Raw genomic sequence first — 18,724 nt, 5'->3', positions numbered from 1 at the left:
CATCTAAAAAAAAAAAAAAAGAAAGAAAGCCACCATAGCTACCTCTCCCAAGACCCACTGCTACATATTAGGAAAGGAGAAAACAAGTACTTCTCTCAGAAACCTGAGCCACGAGTGAGACTGTAGCTGTCAAACAGCAGAGAGACAGGACTGCTCAGTTGGAGAAGAGGACCAGATCGCTAGGCAATATGTCTGGTGAACAGTGGAATCAAGTGTCAGTGAACCATACACCTTGGGAGAGGAGGACCAGGTAACAGGGAAATATTTTCAAGGGAAAAGAAAAAAGCAGATAGAAACAACAGATATAGGGAATCAAAATAACACCACACCTGTTGCACAAGGCCACTAACGGTACTGAATGTATAGATGTTATTTTTCCATGTAAGCACTGAGACTGAACTATCAGCTCACCCACAGAAGTGGTTCTTTAGGTTCAGGGCACATTGCCAGAGCAATGTACAGAAGCTTGCACTGTTCCCACATATGCTTTATTTATTCTGTGGGGGGCTCAGAAAAAAGGCCAAAGATGGGTTTGATTAAATAAATATTTTCTTCCTGGAAGGAAGGATACGGACTTTTGGAAAGAACTGAGATAGTTGCTCTCTTTTGGGAAACCTGAAATAAAGAGTGAGAGAAAAAAAAGGAAACTGAGGAAGAAAGAGACATTAACATATATGGTTACCACTACCAATGTTTACCCTTCATAAGTAAAAAGTCTAGCCCGTCCTTGAAAGATTTTGCAACATCCCCATCTGCCTAAGACTAGAGTTGTTGATCTCCTTTATATTATTTCTTGATTTTATCTATTTTTCTCTCCCTTTTTGAAAATATAAGGTTGTTGATTTAAATGCAGCTATCATTAAGATTTTTCTCTTACGACCAAGAGAAGACGCTCTGACCATCTGCCTTGGGAAAGAAGAAATATGCTATCTGTAGCAGAGAAAATGCAAAAAGAGTGGAGTACACCATTTTACCAGCTGCAGTCCCTTCCTCCTCCCCCCAAAAAAGAAAAAAGATGAGCAGAGTCTATGCTGAGCATTGCCACAGATATTAGACAGAGTCTAGGTTGGCATAGAGAGGGATCCCTATGAATTTAATACTGGAGTTCAGTGACCATTACAGTTTTCTTTCCAAAAAAAGGGAGATGATAATTATATTTTGGAGATGTTTGGGCTTGTTTCTTGACTTGCCTCCCTTTTGCTTTTATTTTCATATCATACAGAATTAAATTGTTTGTTTCAGTAGAAGACAACTCTCTACTTGAGATTTCTACTCATACATTACATCTTGTTTTGAAGGATTCTGTTTAAATAGCTTTAAAACACGACTCGGCAGATTTTTAGAATATGTGGAAATCGTAAAGTTTTTTATTCTAAATAATAAATAATAATAATAATAATAATAATAAAGCTGTCACCACGCACGTCTTTTCTAGAGCTCTTAGAGCATCTAAATATCCAATAGAGCCTCTTATATTTGAGATAAAAAAGGCAACAATCTGTTGAAAAAAGTAGCAGAGAAGCTTAATGTTTGGAATATTGTGAATTCTGTTACTAATACCTTTTCCAAGTTCCCCTCATTCTCAGCCACCACTGACAGCACTAGTATTTTCCCTATCACTCGACACACAACTTAAAGTGTGCACATAGCAAACCAGTCTCAGCATGTGAATACCATTAATCTCACCTTTCTTTTCTCCATCACTTTTTTTTCCATCTAGTTGAATTGTAAACTGGAGCATGGACTGTGTCTTTCTAGACATTTATTGCACAATGGAACCCTAATCCTAATTGGGGCCTTTGGACACAACCAAAATAAAAATAAATAATTAATAGTAGATAAGAACATAAGAACGGCCGTACTGGGTCAGACCAAAGGTCCATCTAGCCCAGTATCCTGTCTACTGACAGTGGCCAGCACCAGGTGCCCCAGAGAGGGTGGACCGAAGGCAACGATCAAGCGATTTGTCTCCTGCCATCCCTCTCCAGCGTGTGACAGACAGACACCATTTTATCCCCTGGCTAATAGTCTTTTATGGACCTAACCTCCATGAAATTATCTAGCTTCTCTTTAAACTCTATTATAGTCCTAGCCTTCACAGCCTCCTCTGGCAACGAGTTCCACAGGTTGACTATACGCTGTATGAAGAAGAACTTCCTTTTATTAGTTTTAAACCTGCTACCCATTAATTTCATTTGCTGTCCTCTAGTTCTTCTATTTAGGGAACTAATAAATAACTTTTCTTTATCGGCCCTCTCCATACCACTCATGATTTTATATACTTCTATCATATCCCTCCTCAGTCTCCTCTTTTCTAAACTGAAAAGTCCCAGTCGTTTTAATCTCTCTTCATATGGGACCCGTTCCAAACCGCTAATCATTTTAGTTGCCCTTTTCTGAACCCTTTCCAAGGCCAGAATATCTTTTTTGAGGTGAGGAGACCACATCTGTACACAGTATTCAAGATGTGGGCATACCATAGTTTTATACAGGGGCAGTAAGATATTCTGGGTCCTATTTTCTATCCCTTTCCTAATAATTCCTAGCATCCTATTTGCCTTTTTGACCGCCGCTGCACACTGCGTGGAAGTGGAACTCCAAGATCTCTTTCCTGATTTGTCATAGTCAAATTAGCCCCCATCATACTGTTCGTATAGTTGGGGTTATTTTTCCCGATGTGCATTACTTTACACTTATCCACATGAAATTTCATTTGCCATTTTGTTGCCCAATCACTCAGTTTGGTGAGATCTTTTTGGAGTCCCTCACAGTCTGCTTCTGTCTTGACTATCCTAAACAGCTTGGTATCATCCGCAAACTTTACTACCTCATTGCTTACCCCTTTCTCCAGATCATTTATGAATAAGTTGAAAAGGATTGGTCCCAGGGGTACACCACTAGTTACCCCTCTCCACTCTGAAAATTTACCATTTATTCCTACCCTTTGTTTCCTGTCTTTTAACCAGTTCTCAATCCAAGAAAGGACCTTCCCTCTTATCCCATGGCCATGTAATTTACACAAGAGCCTTTGGTGAGGGACCTTGTCAAAGGCTTTCTGAAAATCTAAGTATACTATATCTACTGGATCCCCCTTGTCCGCATGTTTGTTAACCCCTTCAAAGAACTCTAACAGATTAGTAAAACAGGATTTCCCTTTACAGAAACCATGTTGACTTTTGTCCAACAAATTATGTTCTTCTACATGCTTCACAATTTTATTCTTTACTATTGTTTCGACTAATTTGCCTGGTACTGAAGTTGGACTTACTGGTCTGTAATTGCCAGGATCGCCTCTAGAGCCCTTTTAAAATATTGGTGTCACGTTGGCTACCTTCCAGTCATTAGGTATGGAAGCCGATTCAAAGGGTAGGTTACAAACCACAGATAATAGCTCAGCAATTTCCCATTTGAGTTCTTTTAGAACCCTTGGATGAATGCCATCCGGTCCCGGAGATTTGTTAACATTAAGTTTTTCTATTTGTTCCAAAACCTCCTCTAATGACACTTCAATCCTGGACAGTTCCTCAAATTCATCACCCACAAAGGACAGTGCAGATTCAGGAATCTTCCCAACGTCCTCAGCCATGAAGACTGAAGCAAAGAAATCATTTAGTTTCTCTGCAATGGCTTTATCGTCCTTGATTGCTCCTTTTATAACTCGATCATCTAGGGGACCCACAGGTTTTTTAGCAGGCTTCCTGCTTCTAATGTACTTACCATACAAAAAAAGAAGGCATGGCCAATCCAGCATAGAAACGAAAGCTTTTCATGTGCGTCTCTATTCATACTATAATGCATGTTCTCCTACTGCTTAGAGCTCCCTTATTCTTAATGAGTATTTCATACACGTCCTGAGAGAAATATGTAATTCTTGCTTATGTTTTTTTCCATTGGGATAGTCAGGGTACCACGCTCTTCCATTTTCATTGGTATAGACCAGTGCTGCAAAGCACAGACTTGCAAGGATTTGGGGGATAGAGAAAAATATTCAAGTATTCTCTCCCTTAGGGAAAAGAAACAAAGATTAACAACACAACCTTAGGTACACTACACTGCTTAGCTGAGAGGAACAATTGCTTTTCCCTCTGAAATTTCTCTACACTAACTGGGCCTTTCAAAGGCCAAGTTTACTTTTTTTCAGCTTTTACTCTGACTTCTGACATACCTTTCAAAAAGGAATTAACTTTCTCTCTTTGGAAAAAGGTACTAATCAAAATCAAAGGCTAGAACTCATGAACTAATACTTTCTCAATATATTGGTACTTAAGAGGGAGTTACAGATTTATCCACTTTTTACCTCTGAGAAATGGGTTCAAAGTTCAAGCTTAACAGAAATCTTCAAAAGCGACTTCTCTCTCAATAGGCTTAATGAAAGTTTCTAAGATATGAGCCCATATATTTAAGATTCTGAAGAAACCTTAATGATAAAGAATTCTGCCTGACAATGCAAGACATGTAAAATATTAAAAACAAAACCTGACAGTTTAACTGAAAGACCTCATCCAAAAACATATCAATGAAACTCAATTCTCACATTCTTAATAGATGAGTACTGTCTGTCTGAAAATACTAAAGCTAGTGCTTTAGTATTATGTATTGCTAAAAAGATTCCATCAATTGAAACTGCACTACTGTCTGAACCTTTTCTAACTACCATTGTTTCACACAACTCCCATGATTACTAACACCGAAAGAGATAAGAGGAAAATATATTTTGCTACATTGTTTTTCAGTATATTTACCTTGTTCACATGAAAAAGCATTTCATATTTAGTCATTTCACTGTTTCTCTTGTATAGACAGTAAAATGGTCAGAGCTCCCTGTTGTTCTTGTAGGTGGTAACACCAACAATACCAGAGAGAAAACAGAACAGTAAAACCACAATACTTGCTGAGGTAGTTAGAGGATGATGTAGACCCAGAAACTATTTTCCTTTAAACTTAATGAAATTTTAAAGATTTCAAGTAGTTGACCTCTCTCAATACAACATAATTCTGTTTTCATGAAATGTAAGAGATTTCCATTTCTAAAAATCCCCCATAACTCACAATTTTTAGTCTTATTTTAAGTGTTTAATAAAAACACCTCTATTTAAAAATAGATGGTACTATTTTTGTTTAGTATTTTGAATGAAACTGTCTCCCTAACCTACTCAATCCTCTGTGTCTCTGCTGAGCATGCAAATTAGACTGTCAAATGCTTGTAAAATATGAGGCCTTATCATGTAGTATTTTCCAGACAAAGGGTACGTCTACACTAGCCCCCTAGTTCAAACTAGGGAGGCTAATGAGGGTGACCGAAATTGCTAATGAAGTGTGGGATTTAAATATCCTGTGCTGATTAGCATAATCCTGGCCGGTCGCCATTTTGGAAACTGACAAACCCAAAGTTACTGCCCACATCTACACGCAGCAGAGAAGCAGGATTCTGAGATAAACCGCTTAATTTGAATTAACTGTTAAGCCTCATTCCACGAGGAGTAACAGTTAATTCAAACTAAGGGGTTCATCTCGGAATCCTGTTTCTCTGCCATGTGTAGATGTGGGCAGTTACTTCGAGCTAATCAGTTTCCAAAATGGTGACCAGCCGGGATTATGCTAATCAAGCATGGGATATTTAAATCCTGCACTTCATTAGCAATTTTGGTTGCCCTCATTAGCCTCCCTAGTTTGAACTATGGGGCTAGTGTAGACGTACCCAAACCTTTCACTTGAGCTAGATGGACTTTTGCCTATATAAGGACAAGAGAAGGGGTAGGCAATAATTGTTGATTGCGGGAGGAGGCCACTCCAAGATTTTGGAAAGTGGCTGAGGGTTGCACTCTTCCATGGTACTAATGGAGGAGATGCGGGGTCTGGGATGGTGGTAGGGTGCAGAGGGGAGCTTGGGGTAATGGACTGGGGTGCAGGAGGGAGAATGGAGTCTGGGAGGGAATTTGGGTGGAGGAGACAGTTGTGACCTAGGGCAGGGGACTGTCCAGAAAGCAGCCAATGCGATTGTGCTGGGGAGAGGAGCAGGGTCTGAATCCTCTCCCCTCCCCCCCAGACTCAAAGAGAAAGCACCCCGCAGCTGTGTTTCTGAGCAGTGTGTGAGGCTTCAGGGCAAGCAGGGGAGCCTGCCTGGGGCTCCCTACTGCCTCCATGGGCTGGATCCAATGCTTGGTGAGCCAGATCTGGCCTATGGACTGTATATTTCCCAGGCCTAGACAAGAGGCTATTTTACCTCTGCATTTGGCACTGGTGAGACTACTGCAGGAATCCTGAGTCCAATTCTGTTGCCCACAATTCCAGAAGAATGTTGATGAATTGGAGAGTGTATAGAACACATGTAGACATAGCCTTACAGTGACAATCTCCAGGAACTCTATTTATCTTAACTAAGCAAAGATCAGGTATCTGAAAGGGTGTCACAAGGTGGGGAAGGAGTGGGGAGAACTGTTCTTCTTGGCCTCTGAGGATAGGACAAGAAGCAATGGGCTTAAACTGCAGCAGGGAGGTTTGGGTTGGACATTAGGAAAAACTGCCTAACTGTCAGGGTGGTTAAACACTGGAATAAATTGCCTAGGGAGGCTGTGGAATCTCCATTACTGGACATTCTGGACACAAACCCCATCCCCAATTACCTCCACACAGTCGCATTTCTGTGCCTGCCTGAAGCCCATTTCAGGATTGATCCTTATAACCTAATCCTACATTTATTATTGGAATACTTCTGATTGCTAAGAAGAGTACTATTGACATCTATGAGACCACATGCAGTAGTGACCCATCTGCATACAGAGGATCAGACCCTCTAGGTTAGAGTAAAACTCGTGACCCAAGGTGAAATTCTGAGTTTACCATTTCTAATCCTTTGAGCCATCTTTCCTCTGTTTTTCCCACCTCATCCCTCCATTTTTAATTTTAACAGTATAAACACTTCCAAGAGGCTATTTTTGAAAGGTCTATTTTGCAATATTGTGTGATTAAATGTAAAATGGTTTTACAGTCAATATAAACATTTATCAAAGAATAATTGCACAGAAGGTTCTTTTTACATTAAAAATGTACTAATTCAACAACAAGAAAACACCACCACCACACTTTTCCTTGTAGAGATGAATTTCTCCAAACACCAACTTTACCTTTAACTCAATATGTAGATAATAGACAAGCCGTAAGATACAATTTAAATAGTTAACTATTTTTCAAATAATCAACAATGTAAAATTAGTATAAGCGTATATATCATGATTACAATAAAGTATTCTCTGTGAACATTTGTGATGCATCTTAGATATGTTGAAAGCCACCTATTACTCAGAGCAGTGTAAATCATGAGACTCTTCAATAAATTTAAAGTAACGGCACCAATGTAAAACCACTAAGTGAAATCAGAATCTTGGTCCAGCCTGATTTTAAAATAGGATAGAAAAGTAAGCTGTCATTTATGAATACAGTATTCTTTTCATGGCATGGACATTATAAGAGGACAAGAATCTGGTTTCTGCACCTGCATCTCACCAACAAATTATTCTGCAAATTGGTTAGCCTACAGTAACTGTCTCCCTGTGGAGCAGGCCTGGCCTAGTAACAAGCCAATCAGAGATTAACAACTCTTTAGTAGATGCTTTACTCACTATGTATTCAGCTGATATGACAAGCAGGTATATGCACTTAGCAGGAAGCAAATAGACCCCTTAAGAAAAGTGTGTCCCACCTGGCTGGCGAACCAACTGAATTAACAAGCTGTTCAGTAAATGGAAAGGAAAACTGAAGGAGCTGCTTCAGTGTCAAAATGAAGCACAAAAATCAACTCCACTAGGACACATTACTTATTGTGATCTTGGCTGCGCCTGCAAGTTCAGCGGGATAGAAAGTGTATAGGCACAGGAAACCACATGCCTACCCATTTGAGCTCTGTGAAACAGCAAGTTGTGATTGCAGTTCCTGCACTGTCCAAAGGAGGATTGATCGATCTGTTAACCTCCTGTACTGCAAGCCAACCTAATGAAGGTGGAATGAATGCAGTGTCTCCTTCCCCACCCCCCGTGTTCACCCACCAGCTGAGGTGCATGATCACATATGGGGAAGTATGCTACAACTGCAGATAGGATATAGCAGAGCTCATACTCATCAGAAACACCAGGGAAGAATATCTCCTTCAGCTCCCCCTAAGGAATGGCTCACTCTGCAGTGCCCCGAGAGCACAGTTTTGCCTAAATATCATTGTTGAACTGGTACAAAGCCATCTTATCCGACCAAAAATTAGACCAACAGCTTTAGTAGAAAAATATACATTATTTCTTGAATATGTTTAAAATTATTTTTGCTCTGAGTTTGATTATGTCTAACCTTCAATCAACAGCTGGATGCTGTTTTCATCAAATCTGAGAGGTTACATACTTTTATTTTGGTTATGTGGAATCTATTTCATCACTGGTGCAAATGGGTGGAATTCCACTGAAATCAATGGTACCAGCTTGTGTCAGCTATGAATTGTATCTCCTGGTGTCCAGCTGTCAATGAGTTTCTGTTCTATTCAGAGTAGTGCCATTTTTATAGTTAGTTATTCTCTTTATTTTACTACCCCTCTTCATTTATAGCTAGTTACCACTTACGCGATATATATTAATATACACAATCTTTGTTATAAAGCAGTGTAAATTATACCACCACAGTAATAAAACATGACAATTTAACACAGTCAGAGCTAGATTTTGGATCTTCCCCCTGCACACTTCATATTACAAAAACAATTTTGGATCAAATGAGACATACTAAATTACACTGTATGTCTGGCACAGTCTCTGAACAGTGGAGAGAGTGTAATATGAAATCCTCACACACCCTGATGAGAGTGCAAATGAAGATAAAGGTACATGGCAAGGGAGAACAAGATGGGGTGAAATGTTACTGAATACTGGTTAAAAGTATGCAAATATAAACACAAGAGAAAAACAGACATTGGCTTAAAAACAGATAAGTGGAAATAGGTATTTGTTTTATAGAAATATGTTGTCTAACAATTTAGAAATGACTTACTACCCATCATTCATATTCTACAACTGAAACAACAAATCTACACTATCCCTATGTAACTCCAGTGAAGTCAATGCTGTTGCACGGATGATGCAAAGAGCCGAATATGTCACTTTGAATTGATGATGTAGAGCAAAAAGAGCAGAGACAGAAATTAGGTAGCATAATCTGCCTGTGGTTGTTAAATGTAACAACACTAATAGAAATTATAAACAAATAATTATGTTACTGGTGGAGGAAAAAACAGTTAAATTACAATTTGTATAAATTGGGAATTGTCCATGGTCCTGAAAGTGTTGTAATAAAAGATCTGCCAGTGAGAGTAAAAAGATGTAGGTAAAGAACTATGTATCTGGGAAATTTAAAGGTATTTAAAGGTATGTTATGGAAATTGCATGCCATTTCCCTCAGTGCCCATCTTAACTATTTTTGTGAAGGGAAAGGAAATTCAGATAAGGAACTATGAGTGTAGGACTCTGGTCATGGTTATAGACAGGGCTTGACAAACGGTGGCGAAATCTGCTCTCCAGCCCCACACTGCGCATGTGCAAGACTCACATTGCGCATGTGCGCGCCACTGGTGAACAGGGCAACTGGCTAAAATATACTCGCCACAGGCGAGTAGATTCAATGATTTGTCGAGCCCTGGTTATAGATCAACATTGTTTTAATTTGACACTCATGTATTGGTATTCATACAATAATATTTGTAGCACATTTCTTTTGTCCATATTCCATTTTTTTTATAGACATGGACCAATGACACACTGAATATAGAAAATACATCATTTTATCTGCTTTTTTCTATTCTAAAATCTAGCCTTAAGATTTTTCGGTAGGTCTAGTAACAGTGTTTCACCTGCTCACATAACCAAAATTTCTCCCCTTCCCCCAACTTTCCACTGCAGAAATAAGGTCCTATTGGATACTGCTTTCAAGCCTAGAAGATGATTGCCATCAATTTATATTTGTTTACATTTCCTTATCTCTCTCTACAAAAAAAGTGATAGAAACTATTTTTAACCATTTTAAATGAACACTGTGATCTTCCTTTACTTTTATAATTCCCCAAATTTGAGAGTGACTGTTAAGCTTAACAGTGCTCTAATTTTAGTTTTGCCTACCTCTGGAAATGACTTTATTTAAAATAACATGGAAAGAGAGGGGGGGGGGGTAATGGGCCTGAAGATGATTAAATTATGAAAGTACTGAAAATTACAAGAGCAATTCAGAGAGCCAACTTCTTAGTCTTGTAAAGTTTAAACACTTCAAATAGGAATAATTTGGTGGCAACAAAAACTAATTTATTTTTACTTCCATTGAAAAGATCAGCCAAATGACATCATCCAGCCAACTCATCTATTAGAGATGAATGTTTATCACAACAATGTATTTCTGAACATGTTACATTTTTGCACATATTAAAAATAATTTGGTAAAGATAGTAATATTCATAGCTTTGTATTTATTTAGTTTCTTTTCTGTTACCACCGCTATCCAAAATTCCATGAAAATGCATGTTCTCGTGAGATTTCAGCAGTATCTGATAAGGATCTGGAAAAGTACTTCTTAATAGCATTTCTGCAGTAGTATTCTAGGAGTATCAACCAGGAAGAAAAGTCTGCAATAAAAAGGATAGTGCCTGCCCTATAAAAACACACAGTATAGATTAAAACTAATTCACTTTCTAATGTGGCAATACTTCCACTATGATGCTTGGGGGATTTAACACACCTTTTGTTTTTAAATAAAAAAAAACTGTACACAAAACCATTTTCTTCTTTGACAGATGGCAATTTGGATAAGGTAACAGCATGAGCTGAGAAATTACACTGATCCAAGTGAGGAGGACTTTAAATTAGATTCAACGGGGGCAAGTGATCAAAGCCCATAGGTTAAGTGAAAAACATGGAGACCTGGGAGATGGGTCAGAAATTGGAGGGACCATGGGATATAATAGCAGAGATAAAGTAGGAACAAGGCAGAACTGGGGGCAAAATCAAATTAGTTTCTTGTATGCCTGTATACAAATGCAAGTAATATGGGGAATAAAACAGGAAGAACTTAAAGTGGTAATAAATAAACAGAACTATGACATAGTTAGTATTACAGAGACCTGGTGGAATAATACATGTGATTAGAATATTGGTACAGAAGGGTACAGCTTGCTCAGGAAAAAAGAGAGTAAGTGTTGCCTTATATATTCAAAATGTATGCACTTGGACTGAGATTGAGATGGACATAGCACACAGACTTGTTGAGAGTCTCTGGGTTAGGTTAAAAAGGGGTAAAAACAAGGGTGATGTCATGTTAGGAGTCTTACTACAGACCACCTACTCAGGCAGAAGAGGTGGATGAGTCTTTTTTTAACCTAAAAAAATCATCCAAAGTACAATATTTGGTGGTGATGGGGGACTTCAACTATCCAGACACATATTGGGAAACTAACACAGCAGGCGCAGATTATCCAACAAGTTCTTGGATAAGAAGGCTGAGAAAGCTACTGGGGGGAAGCTGTTCTACATTTGATTTAAAAAAAATAGGGAGAAACTGGTTGAAAATATAAAAGTTGAAGGTAGCTTGGGTGAAAGTGATCATGAAATCACAGAGTTCATGATTATTAGGATTGGTAGAAGGGAGAACAGCAAAATAAAGACAATAGATTTCAGGAAGGCAGATTTTAGTAAACTCAGAGAGCTGGTAGGTAAGAACCCAGAGGAAGCAAGACTAAGAGGAAAAACAACTGTAGACAATTGGCAATTTTTCAGAGAGACATTATTAAGGGATCCAAAAGCAAACTATTCCACTGCATAGGAAAGACAGAAAGTATGGCGAGAGACTACCCTGGCTTAACCACGAGATCTTACATAATCTAAAAATAAAAAAGAAGTCATATAAAAAGTGGAAAGTAGGTCAAATTACAAAGGATGAATATAAGAAAATAACACAAGTGTACAAGGGCAAGATTAGAAAGGAAAAAGGCAAAAAATGAGCTCAATCTAGCTAGAGATATAAAGGGTAACAAGAAAACATTCTACAAATATTTTAGAAGCAAGAGGAAGACCAAAGATAGGGTAGGCCCACTGCTCAATGAAGAGAGAGAGAAACAATAACAGGAAACTTGGAAATGGCAGAGGAGCTTGACAACTTCTTTATTTTGGTTTTCACCAAGAAGATTGATGGTGACGGGATGGCTAACATAGTGAACGCTAGTAGAAATGGGGTAGGTTTAGAAGTTAAAATAAAAAAAACCAAGTTAAAAATTACTTGGAAAGTTAGATGTCTGCAAGTCACCAAGGTCTGATTAAATGCACCCAAGAATATTCAAGAAGATGATAGAGGAAGTATCTGAGCCTTTAGCTATCATCTTTGAAAAATCTCTGAAGTTGGGAGAGATTCCAGAAGATTGGAAAAGGGTAAATATAGTGCCCATAAAAAGGGAAATAGGAACAACCCAGGAAACTACAGACCAGTCAGATTAACTTCAGTGCCAGGAAAGACAATGGAGCAAGAAATTAAGGAATTCACCTGCAAACATTTGGAAAATTATAAGGTGATAGGTAACAGCCAGCATGGATTTTTAAAGAACAAATGATGTCAAAACAATCTGATAACTTTCTTTGATAAGATAACAAGTTTTGTGGATAAGGGAGAAGCAGTGAACATGTATACCTAAACTTTAGTAATGCATTTGATACAGTCTTGCATGACCTTCTTATTGATAAACTAAGGAAATACAACCTAGATGCAACTATTATAAGGTGGGTGCATAACTGGCTGGATAACCAAACTCAGAGAGTAGTTATTAATGGTTCACAGACATGCTGGAAGGCATAACAAGTGGGGTTCCGCAGGGGTATGTTTTGAGACCGATTCTATTCAATATCTTCATCAGCGATTTAGATATTGGCATAGAGAGTACGCTTATTAAGGAGGGGTTGCAAGTGCTTTGGAGGATAGGGTAATAATTCAAAATGATCTGCACAAAGTAGAGAAATGGTCAGAGGTAAATAGGATGAAGTTTAATAAGAACAAATGCAAAGTAAAAGTACTCCACTTAGGAAGGAACAGTTTCATGCAGATGAGACTGTCTAGGAAGGAGTACTGCAGAAAGAGATCTAGGGGTCATAGTGAACACCAAGCTAACTATGTGTCAACAATGTGACACTGTTGAAAAAAAAGCAAACATGATTTCTGGGATCCATTAACAGGAGTGCTGTGAGCAAGACATGAGAAGTAATTCTTCCACTCTACTCTGTGCTGATTAGACTCAACTACAGAATTGTGTCCAGTTCTGGGCACCACATTTCAGGATAGATGTGGAGAAATTGGAGAAGGTACAGAGAAGAGCAACCAAAAGCGGTTAACAGTCTAGAAAACATGAGCTATGAGGGAAGACTGAAAGAATTGGGCTTGTTTAGTTTAGAAAAGAGAAGACTGAAAGGGGGCATGATAGCAGTTTTCAAATATCTAAACATGTTACAAGAAGGAGGGGGAAAATTGTTCTCCTTGGCTTCTGATGAGAGGACAAGAAGCTATGGGCTTAAATTGTAGCAAGGGAAGTTTAGATTGAACATTAGGGAAAACTTCCTGTCAGGGTGGTTAAACATTGGTATAAATTGCCCAGAGAGGTTGCAGAATCTCCATCACTCGAGATATTTAAGAGCAGGTTGGACAGACATCTATCAAGGATGATCTAGGTAGATGGTGTTTGGTCCTGTCCTGAGGGCAGGGGATTGGACTTCATGATCTTTCGAGGTCCTTCCAGTTCTACTATTCTGAGATTCTATGGGTGTGTCTAGACTACATGCCTCCGTCGACGGAGGCATGTAGATTAGACAGATCAGCAGAGGGAAATGAAGCCGCTATTAAAATAATCGTGGCTTCATTTAAATTTAAATGGCTGCCCCGCTCTGCCAATCAGCTGTTTGTCGGCAGATCGGGGCAGTCTGGACGCGCCGTGTCGACAAAGAAGCCTTTCCTGATCGGCACAGGTATGCCTCGTGAAACCAGGTTTACCTGTGCCGATCAGCTGAGTGGGGCAGCCATTTAAATTTAAATGAAGCCGCGATTATTTTAATCGCGGCTTCATTTCCCTCTGCCGATCTGTCTAATCTACATGCCTCCGTCGACGGAGGCATGTAGTCTAGACACACCCTATGATTCCAAGGTCAAGATCTTGTTGCAGCTAATTCTGGGCCAACAATAATTTTGTGGTCTCATATCTTCCAAGTTGACTGAGAGACTCCTAAGACTTCTACTGGTATATATGACAAGGAGTCCTGTGGCACCTTATAGACTAACAGATGTGATATATAACACTGGTATATAAACATTCAAATGCAGCCCAAGCAGTTTACAGTATTTCAAATCTCAGAATCACAAGATTTTGAAGGAAACCAGGATTTATAGATGGAGAGAGAGAAATAGCAATAGTAATGAAAATGATGATAAACCTCTCAAGCCTCTTTTCTTTGAAATGTCTCACATGAACAAACTATAGGATGGCACAATATGATATATAAGTTTTACCAGAACTCACTTGGATGTCTGAATAAAAATAAAACAAAATAAAAATCATACGCATTATATGTAGCTTGGTGGCTATTTACTGCCTCCTGAGCATCCCCGAGCACTCCTTCTGTGACTGGTATGTCTCTATTTCACCTTCATCCAGGCCCCTCTAAGAATTCATTCAGCCTCCAATGACCTTCCAACCTCAAATCCTTTAATTCACTCTTCATTAGTGCTAACTGGCAACAGTTTAAAAAAAAAACCACAGACCGAGAAAGTCCAAAACAAACAGAGCTGTTTAGCTTATCTTTCCTTTTTTAACTCCTACACAACTCCCACCACCAGCCCCCGCTCCAGCTGCCAGGTTTCCTGCCTGAGGCAGCCTGAACTCCTCTCTCTGCCACACCTCATCCTGTAACTCCCTGCTGTCTTTTATGTTGGAATCACTTGATTCCTTTCAGGTGGGCTCATCTTGTAATCAGTGTTAGGGCCAAGCTATCCTATTATACCGTATCACACACTGGCTGGTTAGTGATACTTTTTTCCAATAAAGGCAATTCTTAGAAATATATATTTTAAACACTTTTCTTGTTAAAATACTATAAACTGCAAGCACTAATCCATTAGAAAGAGAAGCACTCTTGTTGAAAATAGCTTACAAGTTAAGTAAAAGGACAAAAACATCTCATAATACTGTAGAAAGTTTTGGGAGAACCATAGCAACAATCACTGTTAGAGCCTTGGTTGCTAAGGAACCACTAACAACAATGCTAAGTATTATGAGGTGTCTCTGACCCTAATTCATTGGATGAGTTGCTGGCAGTGAGAGAAGGAATGTTTCGTGGTTTCTGATAACTAGTTGGGGTAGACCTCATATCTCCTTGCCCCTTCTCCAATCCTGAATTCCAAATGAAATCAGAGGTAACATCAATTAAGAGGGAGCAGGCTGAAATCTATGGGGGCCAGTTGGGTTACTCTGGTGACCCTAAGCACCCCTTGCCATACTGTCAGAGGAGGTGGCCTCGGCAAAACTAACAACAAAACATGGCTTTGCACTTTCAAAGCACTTTATAAAATTACCAATTCTCATATAATCACTTTGCAGATGAGAAAATTAAGGGAGAGATGTAATAGAGAGATGTCTTTAATGGCAGTTTATTCTGCCAGTAAATTACAGATACATGTTTGAAGTTAACATGTTCTCTCATGTACATATGAATTTGCTCTTTAAAATACATTTTATTTACTTGACATAAACTGAAAAAACAAGAATTGTATTTTTTCACCAGAGAAAGGCATCATGCAGAGTTTGCACCTGTTAACGTGTGCAGATGATCCACAGGATACTGAGGGACGTGTGGCAAACACAGACAAAATCACATTATGGTCTTTTAACTATTAGGAGCTCAATTATGGCTCACACAAGCCTAAGATGAGCTGGGAAGATGAGAGGGGGATGAAGTGCACTATCTAAGTGCAGATGTTTAGAAATATTATTCTGATAAAAGGCACAGTAGCTTCAGAGGTCTGAGAGAAATGCAGGAAAATATCCTTTGTTCAAATGTTGTAAGTCAGCACTTCTCCCAGCACCACCAGTCCAGCCTATATTTGAAAACCAATCCGGGGTTTTCAAATATATACTTTCTGGGCTCACTACTACTATCCACATCACTATCACCTTCTGCTGTCCTGCACTGGTAATAAGGCTGAGCCTAGCCTTGTGCTCTCTCCCACTTCTGGAACAATGGAGAGAAATAAGAACACTATGCCTTTAACAAAATATAAAATAAAACATTCACATCAAACATCATGATACTGATAAGGCTTCATAAACCTAAAAACTGCATACTGTAGACTAAGTAAATATGCCACTAAGTGAAAAGATAGATAGATCGATCGATAGATAGATAGATGTATTAGTCAAATCAAATGGACCAACAATGTCCATGCCATGATAATATTATGAAATTACAACATCCAACCATTACAATATGGTGTGTCGGTGTACTGATTGGATGTAGAGTACTTTTAAAGGTGTGATGGAAGCACAATTGAGTGAATGAATCTAATAAAAAGGGCTCACATACAAACTTCTGTATCATCAGAAGAACAATCACAGTCATATAAAAAAGACAGTGTGAAATGAGCTAAGAAATACAAACTTTTCTGCTTCTTAGGTGTTGCTGTAGCATACTATGAGATGCGTCTGATGAACAGCATGTGCCATGCTGTATAATGCATAATAAAAATCTATCATAGAAAACAATCTATTGAACTATATCAAACAGTGACCTGAGTTAGACATATGTCACAATATTTCCAACTCGGGCCCTAACCCTTGCAGGTCACTTACAACTACTCTCTCCAGTCTACACCAGTTGCCAGTATACAAAAAGGCACATACATAGTCTTGGTGTTCTAAAAGATATATTTCATAATTTAGGTCCCAGGAACTTGTGCAATACCTTCTTCCCCGTCTAAGTGTTTGCCCAACAAATTACAGGCCTGAGAAGGGATGCTGTCCTGTAGTCCTAACCAAGATGGAAGCCAGACACTCTTGATAGGGGTCCTTGGTTGTGGAACACTCTTCACCCTTCACTGCTGGAATCACATGTTTGCAGATTTTCGGGAACAATGTAAGTCCTATTTATATAATCAATCTTCATATTTAGCAAAGTTTGCCCCTCTCCTATTCTCTGTTCTTTTTGTTTTCTACCCTTTCTCATGGCTATTCTATACGCAAAATGAGAACTCACCCCTTTCACTTCGAGGGATGGTTTGGGAAAGCACCTGAGGCTTGCCCTGAATCCCTATCAATTGTCATGAATTGTGTGAATGCTTGGGTTAGTTGGATTGTCCCTTTGATTTTAATATTTCATGTTCGTTCACTGTTTTGCACTTAGATAACTACTGATAAATGCCTGGGAGGATATGCCATTTCCTCAGCAATAAGAAAGGAAAAACAGAACAGATAACCTGTTGGAATACAGAAGGATGCAGCTAGCACTGTCAATCTCAAAATTTTCACTGTATGGCTCCAGCTGCTTGATTTTGTTGGATTAATGGGTTGGGAAAGGCATACTGGGAAAAAAATGCCAATGGACACACAGGTGCTGGAATTAATGGTGCAGGGAGTGCTGTAGCACTCCCTGGCTTGAAATGGTTCCCATTAAATACAAGATTTACAGTTTGATTCCACAAATCACAGCACTCCCACTATAAAAATTGTTCCAGCACCCCTGAATGAACATCCTTGCAATAGAGAGTGTTAATATGAACAATTAAGTCACCAAAGAAACTATTTCTGCTTCAGATTTCTGTCCACCACTAATATCTCTCAAAGTCTAATGATTTTTTTTTAAATAAAAGTGAATACACAGAGAAATTTTTTTTGCCTTCACATGTACAGTGTACTGAAGTTTATATTCTTATTGGGCTCTTCCATAATACTGTAATATTGATATTGCCTTTCACTATTCTTCAGATTTATAGTAAATTAATTCTGTTTGTTGTTATGATAATCCTTAAAATAAACCAAATGAATATATATTAAGGACTCCTCTAGAAACATTTTAGCTTATCTTAAAAAGCCAATGTTTTATCATTTTATTGCTACTTTTATTGAAGCATAGATATTAATTGCCACTTATAATTAGATTCTTTTTACTACAGGGAAAAGGAAGGCTTAGAAAGACAGGTTTGAAAATATAATGCACCTCTTTGTAGAAAGTGATGCAAAATGAGTTTTGATGGTTCATAGTGGACACAGAATGCTTTTCTTCTGCCTACTTCTCTTTTGTACAATGAGAGGCTTCTGATTTAAGAACTCTGAAGGTAGTGAGTCAGTGCTTTCATTCTGTGTGTGGTGGTAAATTAATCCTACCAGAAGTTTGACTTTGAAAGTAAAGCACAGCAGGAATGCCTCAGGATATTTAAGTTAAATTATGCAATAGCTGGTACAATCGGGAACTGTTTTGACTTGTACCTGAACAGCTCGAAAAAGTAACGCACCATTATTTTAATGCTATTTACATTTTTAATTTTTGGGTTTTTTCCCCGCATTTTCACAACTAAAAATGTTTCTCAAGAGTGTGGGGAAAAATTAAAAAGTCATAAAAAGGGGTCTTTTGGATTATCACTGAGTATTCTAGAAAGTTCAGCATTTTCTGTAAACTCACTATTTTTGATA

At 38.5% G+C, this 18,724-nt stretch overlaps 1 protein-coding gene and 1 long non-coding RNA gene across 8 annotated transcripts in view; one reads left to right on the top strand and one right to left on the bottom strand.

Annotated features, from left to right (window-relative positions):
* CTNND2 (catenin delta 2) overlaps positions 1 to 18,724 on the bottom strand; it is a 1,059,017-nt gene that overhangs the window by 366,552 nt on the left and 673,741 nt on the right. The window lies entirely within an intron of this gene.
* Positions 15,334 to 18,724, top strand: part of LOC112545295 (uncharacterized) — a 55,316-nt gene continuing 51,925 nt past the window's right edge. For 3 of the 4 annotated variants that reach the window (XR_003088765.3, XR_012901791.2, XR_003088766.3), the window contains exons 1-2: positions 15,334 to 15,456; positions 17,039 to 17,171. This is a non-coding gene — a long non-coding RNA (uncharacterized LOC112545295). Of the gene's footprint in view, positions 15,457 to 17,038; positions 17,172 to 17,438; positions 17,568 to 18,724 lie in introns of those variants that run through there. The other variant, XR_003088764.3, reaches the window with a different exon arrangement.

This window comes from Pelodiscus sinensis, chromosome 2 (genome assembly GCF_052426305.1).
Source record: "Pelodiscus sinensis isolate ZL-2025 chromosome 2, ASM5242630v1, whole genome shotgun sequence".
NCBI classification, from domain to species: domain Eukaryota; kingdom Metazoa; phylum Chordata; order Testudines; family Trionychidae; genus Pelodiscus; species Pelodiscus sinensis.
Note: the sequence above shows the minus strand (reverse complement) of the source record. Positions and strands in the feature narration are given on the sequence as shown.